General features: G+C 40.1%; 1 protein-coding gene across 1 annotated transcript in view; it reads right to left on the bottom strand.

Annotated features, from left to right (window-relative positions):
* NUSAP1 (nucleolar and spindle associated protein 1) overlaps window positions 1-15857 on the bottom strand; it is a 72733-nt gene extending 56876 nt beyond the window's left edge. Inside the window, exons 1-2 of the mRNA XM_080807452.1 lie at window positions 15736-15857; window positions 13081-13156 (exon numbers count right to left, since the gene is read on the bottom strand). The gene's annotated coding sequence lies outside the window, so the exon portion shown is untranslated. The remainder of the gene's footprint in view (window positions 1-13080; window positions 13157-15735) is intronic.

Raw genomic sequence — 15857 nt, 5'->3', positions numbered from 1 at the left:
GACACACCATGTGAAAACAGCATAAGAACAACCTCATCTCAAACTAAGAGAACAAAGCAGAATCATGAAATGGGGCCTCATTTTGATAAGAGGTTTCATAAGACACGAAGGCAGCTGGTTTCCAGCTACCTCAGAGAAAGCTTCACTCTCCTTAGACATGGTATTTTACACTGTGATCCCACAGTTCTATTCACAAATGAGTCTTTTTGGCCTTAATCTCCTTTCCCCAGGGAGAATATCATGATTCTGATATTTATGAAAAAAGAAAAGTCTCGATTTTCCACTCATTTTACACTATTGGTTATTATCAATAATTCATCCTGGAGTTTAAATTATTACTAGGCTCATGCACTAACCCCTAACATGGCACTACAATATGCTACCAAGCACTAATGCTTACAAAACTATACACATCTCAAAATGGAAGACATTGGTGATTTTGTTGTTCTTAAACAACTTGTAACATTTGTCCACAAGTATTAAAATATACATATATATATATTTCTATTGCACATATCCCGTTTTTAACTTTTTAAAAGAAAAACTGCCAGCTGACATGGATGAGGAAAGGGAAGTAGGCAGGCACAGCTACTGATCAAGGTGTAGTCCTGCCTAAAATTACAGCTTTTCCCATCAAGAAGGGAACAAAACAGTCCAAGGGGGAAATGTAAGCATATTAAGTAAACACTGGGCTAGTACAACTGGCATAGACCCATTTTGTTAGATGCTTTCTGGTGACAACCACTAAAGATGCAAAGAACAACTTGAATGAGAGCATTCAACAGTGGTTTTAGCTGTGAAATAAAGAATACAAAGCAACTGGAGAAGATGAGTCTGATATATACTCAAACAAATGGAACAGAGATGGTTTCACTGGAGCTGACAGTATAAAGTTCCTATCCCCTGCCAAATGATCTTACCCAAAACACTGCAAAAAGGACATGGGGAAGATGGGTAACAGACAACTAAAGATATAAATTCTCAACATACCAATGGGACTCATGTATGGAAGTTCCTTTCTGTCTTTAACAATTCCAAAATAGTAAAAGCAAATCTCAAGAAGTTGACTGAGAAGTTACTTAGAGAAACATTTAAGTTACCTTTATCCAAAGTTATTTCTATGCTGTACCACTCAGTTATTTGCCTTCAAAGGAAATTTATCTATATTATGTAATTATTTTTACTAAAAAGCTTTCTTATGCCAATTCATATAGGTTGACCAATTTAATCACTAAAAGTGCTCAAGAATTAGCACTTTTGGCCATTTCTGTCACTGCTAAATTTTTTAGGGTAAATTTGCCCTAAGTTTTTAGTATCACAGCATGAGTGACCCTAGGCAAATTCCCTAAATCACAGATTATGACCTAAGGCAATTTGTTCTTAATTGCATCTAAGAAGTTTCAAATTTTTTCTCACAAAGACTCAGTTTCCCTCTTCTTATGTAAAGAGCTGACAATTCATACAGTGGTCCTCTGTTGATGTGGAAGCAAGAATAGCTTTACATTACAGTCTGTTCATCACATGGTGTAAGCTTTACAGAGAAGAGGAAGATCCGTATTTTTATTGAACTATTTTTCTTGTTTGAGGTGTTTTCCAGACCCCGAATTTCTTCTAAATCAACCACAAATTTGGGAACATTGCTACTGAAGTCCATTCTCTGATGAGTAAGTTCAGTTCCAACTGGGGAATGTTACCTGAGTCCCAGCCTTTACAGCCTAACATTACATCTCACCTAAAAAAATAAACCAAACATCTGAGTACCCATCTTGGGTCAAAGGAACAAAGCTATTTATGTTTTTAGAAAACAGGAGCTACAGAATGTAAGATGCCATAAAGTCAGATGTTGCTGCATAAGGCATTTTTGCTTCTTTTTCTCAGGAGAAAGGAATTCTCTGGAAATGTTCTTGTTCCCCATTCCTCCATGCCCAAAGTTGAAGGCAGGTCATACCAGAGGATCCACCATATTTTCTGAACAGAAAAACCACTTAAGCCACACTTGTTCCTGCTTAGCAGCATGTTTCCATGTCTCAAGTGCTATGTAAGAATCCACAAAAAAGAATGGAGTAATTTGCAATATAGGAGCCTCTCATCTGAGGGAAGTGAACAGGGTTCCATCACTGGACTTGAAGCTGTTTTGTTTCCTTTTCCGAACTTTCAGTAAACTCAACCATGCATTCATAAGGTTAGCAAATGTACAATGTGGTCCTTCCTTAGAAAAGTGAAAAATCATTTAAAAACACGAAATGTCCAAAGACTTCTGAGACAGAAGCGAGCAACAGCTTCCTTCTCTAGGAGAAAAATCCCTCTTCTCATCCAAAATGTAGATTTGCACATGTAAACGTATATTTGACAGACTCTGTTAACCTTGAATCATTTTGTCTTTATGCTTCTTTATCACATCAAAGGTTTTATTGCAAAACTGGGTTTTGTTCTTTTCCAGCAAATGTACTTCAAAGGATGAGTCACGATTTAAATATTTAATATTTGTAGTTTTTAAGCATCTCTTTCATTTCATATTAGAACACATATTTGGAATTTACTCCTTGCAGATTCGACTGTGCTTATGACAGTGGCTGAAAATGGAAGACATTTAAAAAAAAACCCACAAAAACCAACCAACAAAAAAAAACCCTGAAACCATCCATACTTGCTATGTATTTAGTCTTCTTGTTTGGAACAAAAGGTAAAGTATTAACATACACCAGCATCTAAGCACCTGTTTCAAATTAAACATCAGCTTCAGCTTCCAAAATAATTTCTTTGTAATCAAGCAAAAAGCAGAACATGCGTGTCAGTTGCTTCTTTCTTTCTGGAGAACTTGGCAAGACAACTGCATCCTAGGAGCCTCTCAATGTTGAATCTGAGAAAAGGAACAAAAAGAAAAGCAGTCTTTTCCAATCCAAAACATGGAGGTAAAACATGCAGAGAAGAGATATCCACATTTCAAGAATAGGGCAAGTGGCTGGATAAAAGGACTACCTACTCAAGGAGATAACACAGAATACCTGGAAATAAAAAATAAATTAAAAACAGGGAGGTTAAGACAAGTACTTCTGCATGAGCTCACTTTTAAAGATGATATTTAAAAACACATAGAAAGATAAGATATTTTAGATATATTTTAGATACACACTGCCTAAAAGAAAATGTCCAACCATAACACCAAATTCAGTATTGTCATCAGAAAAGCAATAGTCAGAAAAAATATATAAGCACAATACAAAAAAGTTAGATTTATGTAAAAATTTGTGTTATAAAATAAGAGATACACATGTCCAAGGGTTCCAGGGTGGCTCAGTTAAGGCATCTGACTCGATTTCAGCTCCAGTCATGATCTCAGGGTTGTAAGACAGAGCCCTATGTCGGGCTCAGCACTGATTCTACTTGAAATTCTCTCTCTCCCTCTGCCCCTCAACATGCTCACATGCACTCTCTCTCTCAAATATATAAATCTTTAAAAAAAGAGTATCACAAAGCTGCAGTAATCAACAGTATGGTACTGGCACCAAAAAAGACACATAAGTCAATAGAACAGAAGAGAAAATCCAGAAATAAACCCACAATTATACAGTCAATTAATCTTCAGCAAAGCAGGAAAGACTGTCCAATGAGAAAAAGATGGTCTCTTCAATAAATGGTGTCGGGAAAACAGGATAGCTACATGCAAAAGAATGAAACCTTACACTATAAACAAAAGTAAACTCAAATGTATTAAAGACCTAATGTGAGAACCGAAACCATAAAAATCCTAGAAGAGATCACAGGCAGTAATGTCTCTGACATCAGCCATAGTAACATTTTTCTAGATAAGTCTCCTACAGCAAGGGAAATAAAAGCAAAAATAAGTTATTGGGACTATACTAAACAAAAAGCTTCTGTACAGTAAAGGAAACAATTAACAAAACTAAAAGGCAACCTACTGAATGGGAGAATATATTTTTTACAAATGACATACCCAATAAAGGGTTAGTATCCAAAATACATAAGGAACTGATACAACTCAACACCAAAAACCCCAAAATCCAATTAAAAAACGGGCAGAAGACATGAACAGACATTTCTCCAAAGATGACATACAGACGGCCAAAAGACACATGAAAAGATGCTTAACATCACTCATCATCAGGGAAATGAAAATCAAAACTACAATGAGGTATCACTTTACATCTGTCAGAATGACTAAAATAAAAAACATAAGAAACAAGTATTGGCAAGGATTTGGAGAAAAGGGAACCTTCTTACACCGTCGGTAGGAATGCAAACTGGTACAGCCACTGTGGAAAACAGTATGGAGGTTCCTCAGAAGTTAAAAATGAAACTACCCTGCAATCCAGTAACTGCACTACTAGATATCTACCCATAAAATACAAAAACACTAATTCAAAGGGACACATGCACCCCTATGTTTATAGCACAGCAACATTATATACAATAGCCCAAGTAGGAAGCAGCCGAAGTGTTCACTGATGGAAGAATGGATAAAGATATGGTATATATATATACACACAATGGAATATTATTCAGCCATAAGCTGAATGAAAGTCAAAAGGCCAAAAAGCTGAACAAGCCAAAAAGAACGAAATCTTGCCACCTGCAACATGGATGGAGCTAAAGAGTATAATGCTAAGTGAAATAAATCAGAGAAAGACAAATACATTATGATTTCACTCATATGTGGAATTTAAGAAACAAAAAGATGAGCAAAGGAAAAAGAGAAACCAAGAAGCAGACTCTTAACTACAGAGAACAAACTGATGCTTACCAGAGGAGAAGTGGGTGGCAGGATGGGTGAAATAAGTGATGGGGATTAAGGAGGATAATGGTGATAAGCACCGGGTAATGTATGGAATTGCTGAATCACTCTACTGTATATCTGAAACTAATATAACACTATGTAAACTATACTTGAATTAAAGTAAAGGCAAATGTAAACTAATTCAGAATCAAATCAGGAGGAAGAGAATCAGAATCTGAGGGGCGCCTGGGTGGTGCAGTGGGTTAGGACCTCTGCCTTCGGCTCAGATCATGATCCCAGGGTCGGGGGATTGAGCCCAGGGTCAGGGGATCGTGCCCCGCATCAGGCTCTCTGCTCAGCCGGGAGCCTGCTTCCCTTCCTCTCTACTTGTAATCTCTGTCTGTCAAATAGATAAATAAAATCTTTAAAAAAAAAAAAAAGAGAGAATCACAGAATTTGCACTTGTTGCAAAAGCAACAGAAGTTAAGAGTAAAAAAATAGAGAAGATCCACAGAAGGGCCTTTAGAAACACCATGGGCAATAGAGCTGTTTCATTATAGAACCTTACTCAGGCCAATTCAAAGCTTGCACCAGCCATTAGACTGTTCTGCAATTCAATTATTTTTTTTTTTTTTTTAGGATTTTATTTATTTGAGAGAGGAAGAGCAAGAGAGCACAAGCAGGGGGAGCAGCAGAGGGAGAGAGAGAAGCAGGCTCCCTGCTGAGGAGGATCCTGGAATCATGACCTGAGCTGAAGGTAGCTGCTTGACGGACTGAGCCACCCAGGTACCCCCTTGCAGTTCAATTCTAATGGCAAGATAACTTGCAGTAATGTTGAGGGGGAAAGAAGATACACACTAGTTCCTTCCAGGAGGAAATATGCTAAAAGAATTCTATGTAAACCAAATAAGCACGAAAGAGCACCTTTTCCTAAAAGGGAACCTGTTTAAACTATCTTATAAACAAATTCCTTCAACAATACCTACTAATAAAAATGTATACATTCATCATATATAAACCCCACCTTCCCCCCAATCTATATCTTCATATTAGGCAATAATGCTAGAATATCATAAGCCTGTTTTCTCTCCAAAAGGCCCAATTTCAGGTGCCTGGGTGACTAAGTTGGTTAAGCGTCTGCCTTTGGCTCAGCTCATGATCCCAGGGTGCTGGGATCAAGTCCTGCTTTGAGCTCCCTGCTAAGTGGGGAGACTGCTTCTCCCTCTCTCAAATAAATAAATAAAATCTTAAAAACAAACAAACAAAAAAACCCAAATAACCAGTTTCACATTCACTCAGTCACTGTTCAATTTTATTCACTCTAAACACAAATATGGATCACAAACTGTAGAACCTATTGAAAAGTGAATGAATAGTAATAGCTTAGTACGAAAGCCATAGTTCTGACCACGACCTGCAATTCTCCCTAAGATCTACACCACCTTCCACCATATCTTTTCTGACCCCAACTCTATCTCCTCCTCCAACATGTGCTCTAACCACATTGTGGACTCCTTGCTCTTCCTAGAATGCCAGGCATTCTCCAACCTCATAACCTTTGTACTGAATATTCCCTTTGTGAGGACCCTTCCCCAGGTATCCACATAGCTAGTTCCCTCACCTCAAGTCTTAACTTATATGTCATTTTCTCAGTAAAGCCTACTTTGAGCCCTGTTTAAGATTATACTGTCCCTCAATCCCACCCACAGACACACTTCTACCATTCCCCTTTACCCTATCTATTTTTCCTTTTATCCATGGCATGTAACACTATCTAACCTACTTCATAAGGTATTTATTATGTTTCTCATTTACTGTGTTACCTAAAATATAAGCTCCAGGGGTGCCTGGCTGGCACAGTCAGTGAAGCATGCAACTCTTGATCTCAGGGTTATGAGTCTGAGCATCATGCTGGGTGTAGAGATCACTTAAAAATAAAATCTTTAATAAATAACATAACGTAACATAATGTAACGTAACATAACATGTAAGTGTCATCAGGAAGGAAAGTGTTTTGTTCACCAATGAATCCCAAGCACCCAGACTAGCATGTGACCCACATAACTACTTGATAAAAATTTGCTGAATAAATGAATGAAGAGCAGGGCTGTTAAATACATTTAGCCAACAAGAGTTAAAATGTAAATAGGTTCTAAAGTTAAGTGATGAAACCAAAACTATACACACTGATCTACAAAATCTTCAAATATATCCCTATGAAGTTGATGACTTACATATGGCACTTTTGGGTCTTTGAGGTCACTTGTTTAGTGCTGTTGATTATACAAATAAAGTAACTTTGTATTAGAAAATTTGACTTACTGGGAGGAAAAAAAGGGAAATCAGAATTTTTAATGTACTACTTGGGCTAACCAGACCTGCCTCAAATGACTCTAGGTATAGTCAGCTTCCAAGACGGGCCCCAGTTATTGTTGAGTTGCATGCTCTATGGACTGAGACAGCCAGGAGCCCCATGACTGCCCTCACATTAGAAGACAGCCACACTTAGGAGAATGCCCAGGCCTCCTTGTATTCACATCCTCCTGTAGTCTCCTCTAACAATGAATCAGGGTATGATAAAGAATTTGGCCTTTATCCTGGGAGGGAAACTCTAAATCCTTGGAATTCACAGTAAATGAGCCAGAAGAAATTAAACAAGAGTCCTAAACAATTAATGGGTCAAAGAGAAAAATGACAAGGGGAATTAGAAAATACCTTGAGATAAATGAAAACAACACAACAAACCAAAACTTATGGGATGCAATAAAGCAGTGCTAAGAGGGAAATTTATAGCTAAAAATGCTTACAATAAAAAAGAAGATCTCAAATCAGCAACCTAACTTTATATCTTAAGGAACTAAAGAATAAACTAAACCCAAAGCTAGCCAGAACAAAGGAAAAAGTAAGTATCAGGGTATCAGAGCAGACATAAATAATAGAGAGAAAAGAAAAACAGAGAAAACAAATGAAACCAAAATTCAGTTCTACCAGGGTTGTGAGAACCCCTAAATTTTTTTTTAAATATTTTCAAAGGCACTGCCTTTTTTTTTTTTTTAAAGATTTATTTTATTTATTTATTTGACAGACAGAGATCACAAGTAGGCAGAGAGGCAGGCAGAGAGAGAGGAGGAAGCAGGCTCCCTGCAGAGCAGAGAGCCTGATGTGGGGCTTGATCCCAGGACCCTGAGATCACGACCTGAGCCGAAAGCAGAGGCCTTAACCCACTGAGCCACCCAGGCGCCCCGAGAACCCCTAAATTTGCAGCCAGTTGATCAGAAGTGCAGGAGGCCTGGGAATCCTCCTAAGTGTGGCTGTCTTCTAAAGTGAGGGCAGTCTAGGGGCACCTGGGTGGCTCAGTGGGTTAAAGCCTCTGCCTTCAGCTTGGGTCATGATCCCAGGGTCCTGGGATCGAGCCCCGCATCGGGCTCTCTGCTCGGCAGGGAGCCTGCTTCCCCCACCCCCGCCTCTGCCTGCCTGTCTGCCTACTTGTGATCTCTATCTGTCAAATAAATAAAATCTTTAAAGTGAGGGCAGTCTTGGGGCTCCTGGCTGTCTCAGTCCATAGAGCATGCGACTCTTAATCTCAGAGTCATGAGTTCAAGCATTATGTTGGGCATGGAGCCTACTTAAAAACAACAACAACAAAAACTACCACCACCACCACAAAACCCACAAAGATTAAAGGGAGGGCAGTCTTGTTGTGAACAGGGCCTATGACTTGTGGGGTCTGCATTAACTCTGGATGCTTAGTGTCAGAACTATATTGCAATACACTAGTTGGTGTCAAAAGAGTGACCAACTGAATGAGGAGGAAGTGATGATGAGTGACTTCTGAGACAAGGTCATAGATGGGGCTGTGACTTCTCACTGTTCTCTTGGAATGTTTATTCTGGGAGACGCCAGCTGCTGTATCATGAGGACATCCAAGCAGCCTTGGAAGAGGCTGACATTGGCAGGAACAGAGGCTTTCCACCACTAGCCATGAATTTATCAGCCACGTGAAGGAGCCATCATGGAATTGGGTAACTGCCATCCCAGCCAGTCAGTATCTTGACTGCAAACTTAGAAGAGAACCCAAGCCAGAAAGCCCCAGTGTTAAACTGCTCTGTAACTTCCCACCCACATAAACTGAAACAGATAATAGTTGCTTACTATTGCTTTAATCCACTAACTTTTGGGTAATCTGTTATGCATCATTAAATAACTAATACACTTTGCTTCCTCTCAGAACAGAAAGAATGGTAAGTCATGGAAGTTAATTACTCCTTTCTTAAAAAATAAAAATTCTCCTTTCTTACTTTGCTATGTAAATTCAGAACACATTTTATAAAACACAATGGATATCCTTATCATTCCAGTTAAGTTTTTAAGTGTCTCATTAAAATAGTGCTGGGCCTGCTGGAGCTTCTGCCCCCAGATATGGATAGCTCTACTAATGTAAAATCTCTGCCTGAGCAAAAATGTAACTTCTCAGGCATTCAACATTTACTGAGTGCTTCCTTTCTTTGAAAATTTTAAAATTATTTACTTGAATAGGTATAAAGCACATAAAAAGAAAAGGTACAATAGGATATACAATGTTTCTTCCATATCCTTTATTTATTTACTTTTATTTCAATTAAATTAGCCAACATATAATACATCATTAGTTTAAGACGTAGAGTCCAATAATTCATCAGTTGCATATAACACCCAATGCTCATCACATCACCTGCGCTCCTTACTGCCTATCACCCAATTCCATATCCTTTTAGATATTCTATGGCTATATAGCATCTGTGTAAGTAGATTTATTTTCTCCCTACAAATGAAAGTATACTATACACTATGTTCTACACCTTGCTTTTCCCTTTATTAATTATATTAGTGATCATTCCGTAATAGAATTAAAGCTACCTTAAAAAAAAAAAAGATTTTATTTATTTATTTGAGAGACAGCAAGCGAGAAAGTGTGAGTAGGGGGAGAGGCAGAGGGGGAGAGAGAAGCAGACTCCCCACTGAGCAGGGAGGCAAACATGGACTCAATCCCAGGACCCTGGGATCATGCCCTGAGCCGAAGGCGGATGCTTAACCCACTCAGTGACCCAAGTGTCCCAAAGATACCCTTTAAATACAGAAGCACCTAAATTTATTCACAACAGTTCCCTGCAGATAGATACTTAAGATTGTTACCGGGGCGCCTGGGTGGCTCAGTGGGTTAAAGCCTCTGCCTTCGGCTCAGGTCATGATCCCGGGGTCCTCGGATCGAGCCCCACATCGGGCTCTCTGCTCAGCGGGGAGCCTGCTTCCTCCTCTCTCTCTGCCTGCCTCTCTGCCTACTTGTGATTGTCTGCCTGTCAAATAAATGGATGAAATCTTAAAAAAAAAAAAAAAGGTTTAAAAAAAAGATTGTTACCAATACTGTCCTATACCAATGTCAAGTTTCTATTACTATCTACCTGGATTTATTTATTTTTAAAAAGATTTATTTATTTGAGAGAGAGTCTGTGTACACATGGCACACACTAGGAGGAGGAAGAGAGAGAATCTCAGTCGTCACAATGCCCACTGTGGGGCTCAATCTCAGGACCCTGAGATCAGGACCTGAGCCAAAACTGAAACCAAGAGTTGGATAGTTAACCAACTGCACCACCCAGAGGCCCTCCATCTACCTGGATTTCATTAAGGTTCTAAATTCAAGTAACAAAGCCTCTGTTCTAAAGGCATACTGATAAAGACTCTAGCACCTGAATTTGTCCCAGCAGTTTTTATTCTTTTTCCTTTATTCCTTTTCTTTATTCCTTTCCTTTTCTATATCATAATACAGATCTTCCTTATGATCTGGAAAACCCATCCTAAGTTGAAAATATATCCTAAGTCAAAAATGCATTTAATACAACTAACTTAGGGGCGCCTGGGTAGCCCAGCTGGTGAAGTGTCTGCCTTCAGCTCCGGTCACGATCCCAGGGTCCTGGGATCAAGTCCCATATCAGGCTTTCTACTTAGCAGGGAAGTCTGCGTCTTCTTCTGCCTGCCACTCCCTCTGCTTGTTCTCACTCTCTCTGACAAATAAATAAATAAAATAAAATAAAAATTCACCTAACTTACAAACCTCATAGCTTATACCTTAAATGTGTTAGAATACTACATCAGCCTACAGTTGAGCAAAATAATCTAATCCAAAGCCTATTTTATAATAAATTACTGCATATCTCATATAATTTATTGAATACTGTACTGAAAGTAAGAAACAGCTGTATGTGTACTGACTGTTTACCCTCGTGGATCACATGGCTGACTTATAGCTGTGGCTTGCTGCCAGTGTCCAGCACCACAAAAGCATCACACCACATACTGCTATCCAGGGAAAAGATGAAACTTTAAAAGCTGAAATATGGGGCGCCTGGGTTAAGCCTTTGCCTTCGGCTCAGGTCATGATCTCGGGGTTCTGGGATCGAGTCCCTCGTCAGGCTCTCTGCTCAGCGGGGAGCCTGCTTCCTTCTCTCTCTCTGCCTGCCTCTCTGCCTGCTTGTGATCTCTGTCTGTCAAATAAATAAATAAAATCTTAAAAAAAAAATCATTAAGGCAAACCATCATTAATCAGGGACTGTCTGTATAGTTGGAATTTTTTACTTACCTTTTCTTAAAATTTGTTTTTATTGTGGTAAAATACACATAATAAAAAATTTATCATCTTCACCCTTTTTAAGTGTTCAGTTCAGTGGTATTGAGTTCATTCATACTGTTGTGCAAGTATCACCACCTTCTACCTCTAGAACTTTTTTCATTTGCAAAACTGAAACTCTGCCCCCATTAAATAGTAACTACCAATATCCCCTTCCTGAAGCCCCTAGTAATCACCATCCTACTTTTTGTCTTTATGATTTTGACTATTCTTTTTTTTTTTTGATGATTTTATTTATTTATTTGACACAGAGAGAGATCACAAGTAGGCAGAGCAGCAGGCAGAGAGAGAGGGGAAAGCAGGCTCCCTGCTGAGCAGAGAGCCTGATGTGGGGCTTGATCCCAGGACCCTGAGACCACAACCTGAGCCGAAGGCAGAGGCTTAACCCACTGAACCACCCAGGCGCCCTGATTTTGACTATTCTTAAGTACCTCTGTGTTATGAAATATTTTAATCCTTAAAGCAGCTGTACACTGAATGATTTCCATGTAATATAATCAATGTATATGACTAAGCAGATGTTATGAGCTGAACTATGTCCTCCCCAAATTCATAAACTGAGGTCCTAATCCCTAGTACCTCAAAATGTGACCTTATGTGGAATTAGAGTTAATAGAGTCATTGCAGATATAATTAGTTAAAATGAGGTCATACTGGAGCAGGTGGGTCCCTAATCTAACATGACTGGTGTTCTCATAAAAGAGAACTTAGGACACAGACACACACACACTGGGAGAATGCCATGTGAAGACTGGAGTCATGCTGCTACAAGCCAAGGAACTAACAAAAGTTAGAAAAATGGCCTGAAACACAACCTTCCCTAGTACCTTCAAAGGGAATATGGCCCTGCAAACACCTTGATTTTGGATGTTTGATCTCCAAAGCTGTGAGACAATATATTTCTGTTGTTCTAAGTCACCCAGTTTGTTACAGCAGTTCTAGGAAACTAATATAGTAAGTATGAACCCTATTTTACAAATAAGGTTACTGTCAATTATTAAAGCACGTATTATCTCTTGCTCTTTGAGCAACGGAGCATACTTACATCTGTGGTAAATTCAGAAAATAGCAACACTTGGCATAGAATAGACTAAAACCTAGGAATATTAAAGGTGTACTGGAAAGCTTTAGAAATTAAAGATTAAAATATCAATATTTATCTATAATTAAAACAAGTGAATATATTCTAAAATTTGCCTAGTAGCATTTATATTTTATCATTTGATCATGAATCTAATTAAATCTGTACCATTACAAAAAAAAAAAAATCTGTACCATTACAGATTTAATTACTGGTTTGGGCAAATGATCAAGTTTTTTTAAAAATACTTGATACACTCTTTTTGTTGAAAACGTAAGATTTTGCTTAGATGTAAATAATTTCTAGTCATGGGACACCTGGGGGGTTCAGTTGGTGAAGCGGCTGCCTTCGGCTCAGGTCATGATCCCAGGGTCCTGGGACAGAGTCCCATGTAAGCAGGGAGCCTGCTTCTCCCTTTCCCTCTGCCCCCTTCTCGTGCTTGCTCTTTCTCTCTCTCTCAAATAAATAAAACCTTAAAAACAATTTCTGGTCATTTTTGATGTTCATCTTCTGTTGAAGCTTACTGTTCTACTTCCATCTAGTTATTTTTCAAGCTGCTTGAACAGTATCTGGAAGCATCAGCCCCTATTACTCACTTACCAAATCCTGAGTTCAGATTTTTGCTTTCTTCTTAAGATGAATATAAAAGCACCTGGAAGCCAAAGAAATGTTCTTCCTGTGATAAGGAAAAATAAAAACAACATTACGGTAAGAATACAGTCCTCACTTGTCTTATATGCTTCTCCATAGAAAACTATTTCAAATGAATGAAGTTATTATTATTTTTTTTAAAGATTTTATTTATTTGTTTGACAGAGAGAGATCACAAGTAGGCAGAGAGGCAGGCAGAGAGAGAGGAAGGGAAGCAGGCTCCCCGTGGAGCAGAGAGCCCCATGCAGGGCTCGATTCCAGGACCCTGGGATCATGACCTGAGCTGAAGGCAGAGGCTTTAACCCACTGAGCCACCCAGGCGCCCTGAACGAAGTTATTTTTTAAAAACATCACTATGGGGTGCCTGGGTGGCTCAGTCATTTAAGTGTCCAATTCTTGGTTTCCCCTCAGATCATGATCTCATGGGTCTTGGGATCCAGTCCCAGTAGGACTCTGATCTCAACCCGGTGTGTGTGTGGGTGGGTGGGGTATGTGTGTGATCCAGCCCTAGTAGGACTCTGATCTCAACCCAGTATGTGTGTGTGTGTGTGTGTCTCAGTGTCTGCCTGAAAGATTCTCTCCCTCTGCCCCCCCCACACCTGTGCTCTCTCTCTCGTTAAAATAAATCTTTAAAAAAAAATCATTATCGGGGCGCCTGGGTGGCTCAGTTGGTTAAGTGTCTGCCTTCCGCTCATGATCCCAGAGTCCTGGGATTAAGCCCCTCATCAGGCTCTCTGCTCAGCAGGGAGTCTGCCTCCACCCCCCACCCCCGTGCTTTCTCTCTCTCAAATAAATAAATAAATAACAATCTTTTAAAAAAATAAAAAAAACATTATCAAAAACTATTCAGGGGCGCCTGGGTGGCTCAATGGGTTAAAGCCTCTGCCTTCAGCTCAGGTCACGGTCCCCGGGGTCCTGGGATGGAGCCCTGCCATCAGGCTCTCTGCTCAGCAGGGAGCCTGCTTCCCCCCCCCTCTGCCTACTTGTGATCTTTGTCTGTCAAATAAATAAATAAAATCCTAAAAAAAAAAAAAAAAAAATACTATTCTAAAGGAACAGTCAGAAGTTACTCTCTACCTGCACTGGCACTAATTTTATAAAGATGTCAAAATTCTTGAGGGACTCGTGGGTGGCTCAGTGGATTAAGCCTCTGTCTTCAGCTCAGGTCATGATCTCAGGGTCCTGGAATCTAGTCCCCCATCGGGCTCTCTGCTTGGCAAGGACCCTACTTCCTCCTCTCTGTCTCTCTGCCTGCCTCTCTGCCTGCTTGTGATCTCTGTCAAATAAATAAATAAAATCTTAAAAAAAAAAAAAAAGAAAAACAAACTCCTGAATCTGTGGTTCTCAAGTTTTTATGGTACACTGTTCCCACTAAGACTCTGATGATGCTATGGTCCCTCTTCTCTCAACAGACCTTTGCTTTAATATAGATGACCACACCCCTCTGTTGTAAGGTAGGAAGGAATAATGTTCTGTTCCTTTCCTCTGCCCTGTGTATTTTCTTTCTTCTTCTAGATGAAACTGAAAAAAATACTCCTGACAAAAGCAAGAGAAAGATTTTATTTATAAGGAAGCTATTTCTTTACCAGGTATTTCCAGCTTTGCTAAATCAAGGACCAGCAAAGAGCACACCAGAAATATTCATTCCTATTATGATATGTCAGTAGAACTGGACCCAACTAACAAGCCAATTCTAAATAGGCTTCGTCAATTTAGAAACCTAGTAACAGGAAATTTTCCAAGAATTTAACTGAAAGACCGAATGAGAAGTTATAAAAATCCACATTATAAACAAAATCCCATAGAAAAGAACCGAATACAAATGACTTGACAGTATTATATTTGGCAACCCCACATCACACAAATTACGTTCTAATAATATTTCCCCAAACTCTTTCTCATTATCTCTCTAAATAATAAATAAAAATGTACACCGGCTCCTTTAATTCTCGAAAACAACTGTGAATTCTACCGAGTCCTATAGTCAGTCGAGATTAATGCGCCATTAAGCAATTACCAGGTCATACAAGGACAAAGGTGCTTACTCGGATCTTAAAAGTTTGAGGGGTGCGAGTGGGAATGAATGGATGGGTAGCAAGAGAACGTGAACGATACACACAAATGAAAATCCCGGGGGAGAACCTGTTAAACCAAATCTCAAGGTCAACGGACCAGGACACAAATTACTCAGGGCCCCAACAGGCCTCGACTGATATCGGAGACTCAGGCAAAACAGTGGACACGAAGCCGTGAGGTGAAGAATATAAATAAAATCAATAAAGGTATCCCTTAAAAAATAAACCGTTGGACGACGCAGCGGTTGGCAGATACACACCCGCGTGGGTGCAGTCACCGGGGAACAAACCGAAAGCCCAAAGGCAGCCAAAAAGGCACTAAGAAGGGCAGCGGGGGGTACAGGACGAAGTGTTGGTGCGACACACCCCGGAACGTTTGCATGGCCGCCCTGGGTAGCTCGGAAGGGTAGCCGCGCCAGGCCGAGGCCCGCGCCCGCTGCAGAGGCAGGCTCCGCGCGCTCCCATCCCCCGGCCAGGCTGGGCCGCGCCACCTCCTGCTAGTTCCCCGTCGCCTGCCTTCTTCGCTTACCTCGCACGGACTAGCAGAAGCACTGGACACTCCGGGGGCCTTGCCGCCCCCGGCCCAACGGCCGGCTTGCAGCGGCACGCCTCACTCCGCCATCTTCGCTCCTTCCCGAGTCCGCCAACCCT

The sequence above is a fragment of the Martes martes genome (assembly GCF_963455335.1).
Source record: "Martes martes genome assembly, chromosome: 7".
Classification (NCBI taxonomy): domain Eukaryota; kingdom Metazoa; phylum Chordata; class Mammalia; order Carnivora; family Mustelidae; genus Martes; species Martes martes.
Note: the sequence above shows the minus strand (reverse complement) of the source record. Positions and strands in the feature narration are given on the sequence as shown.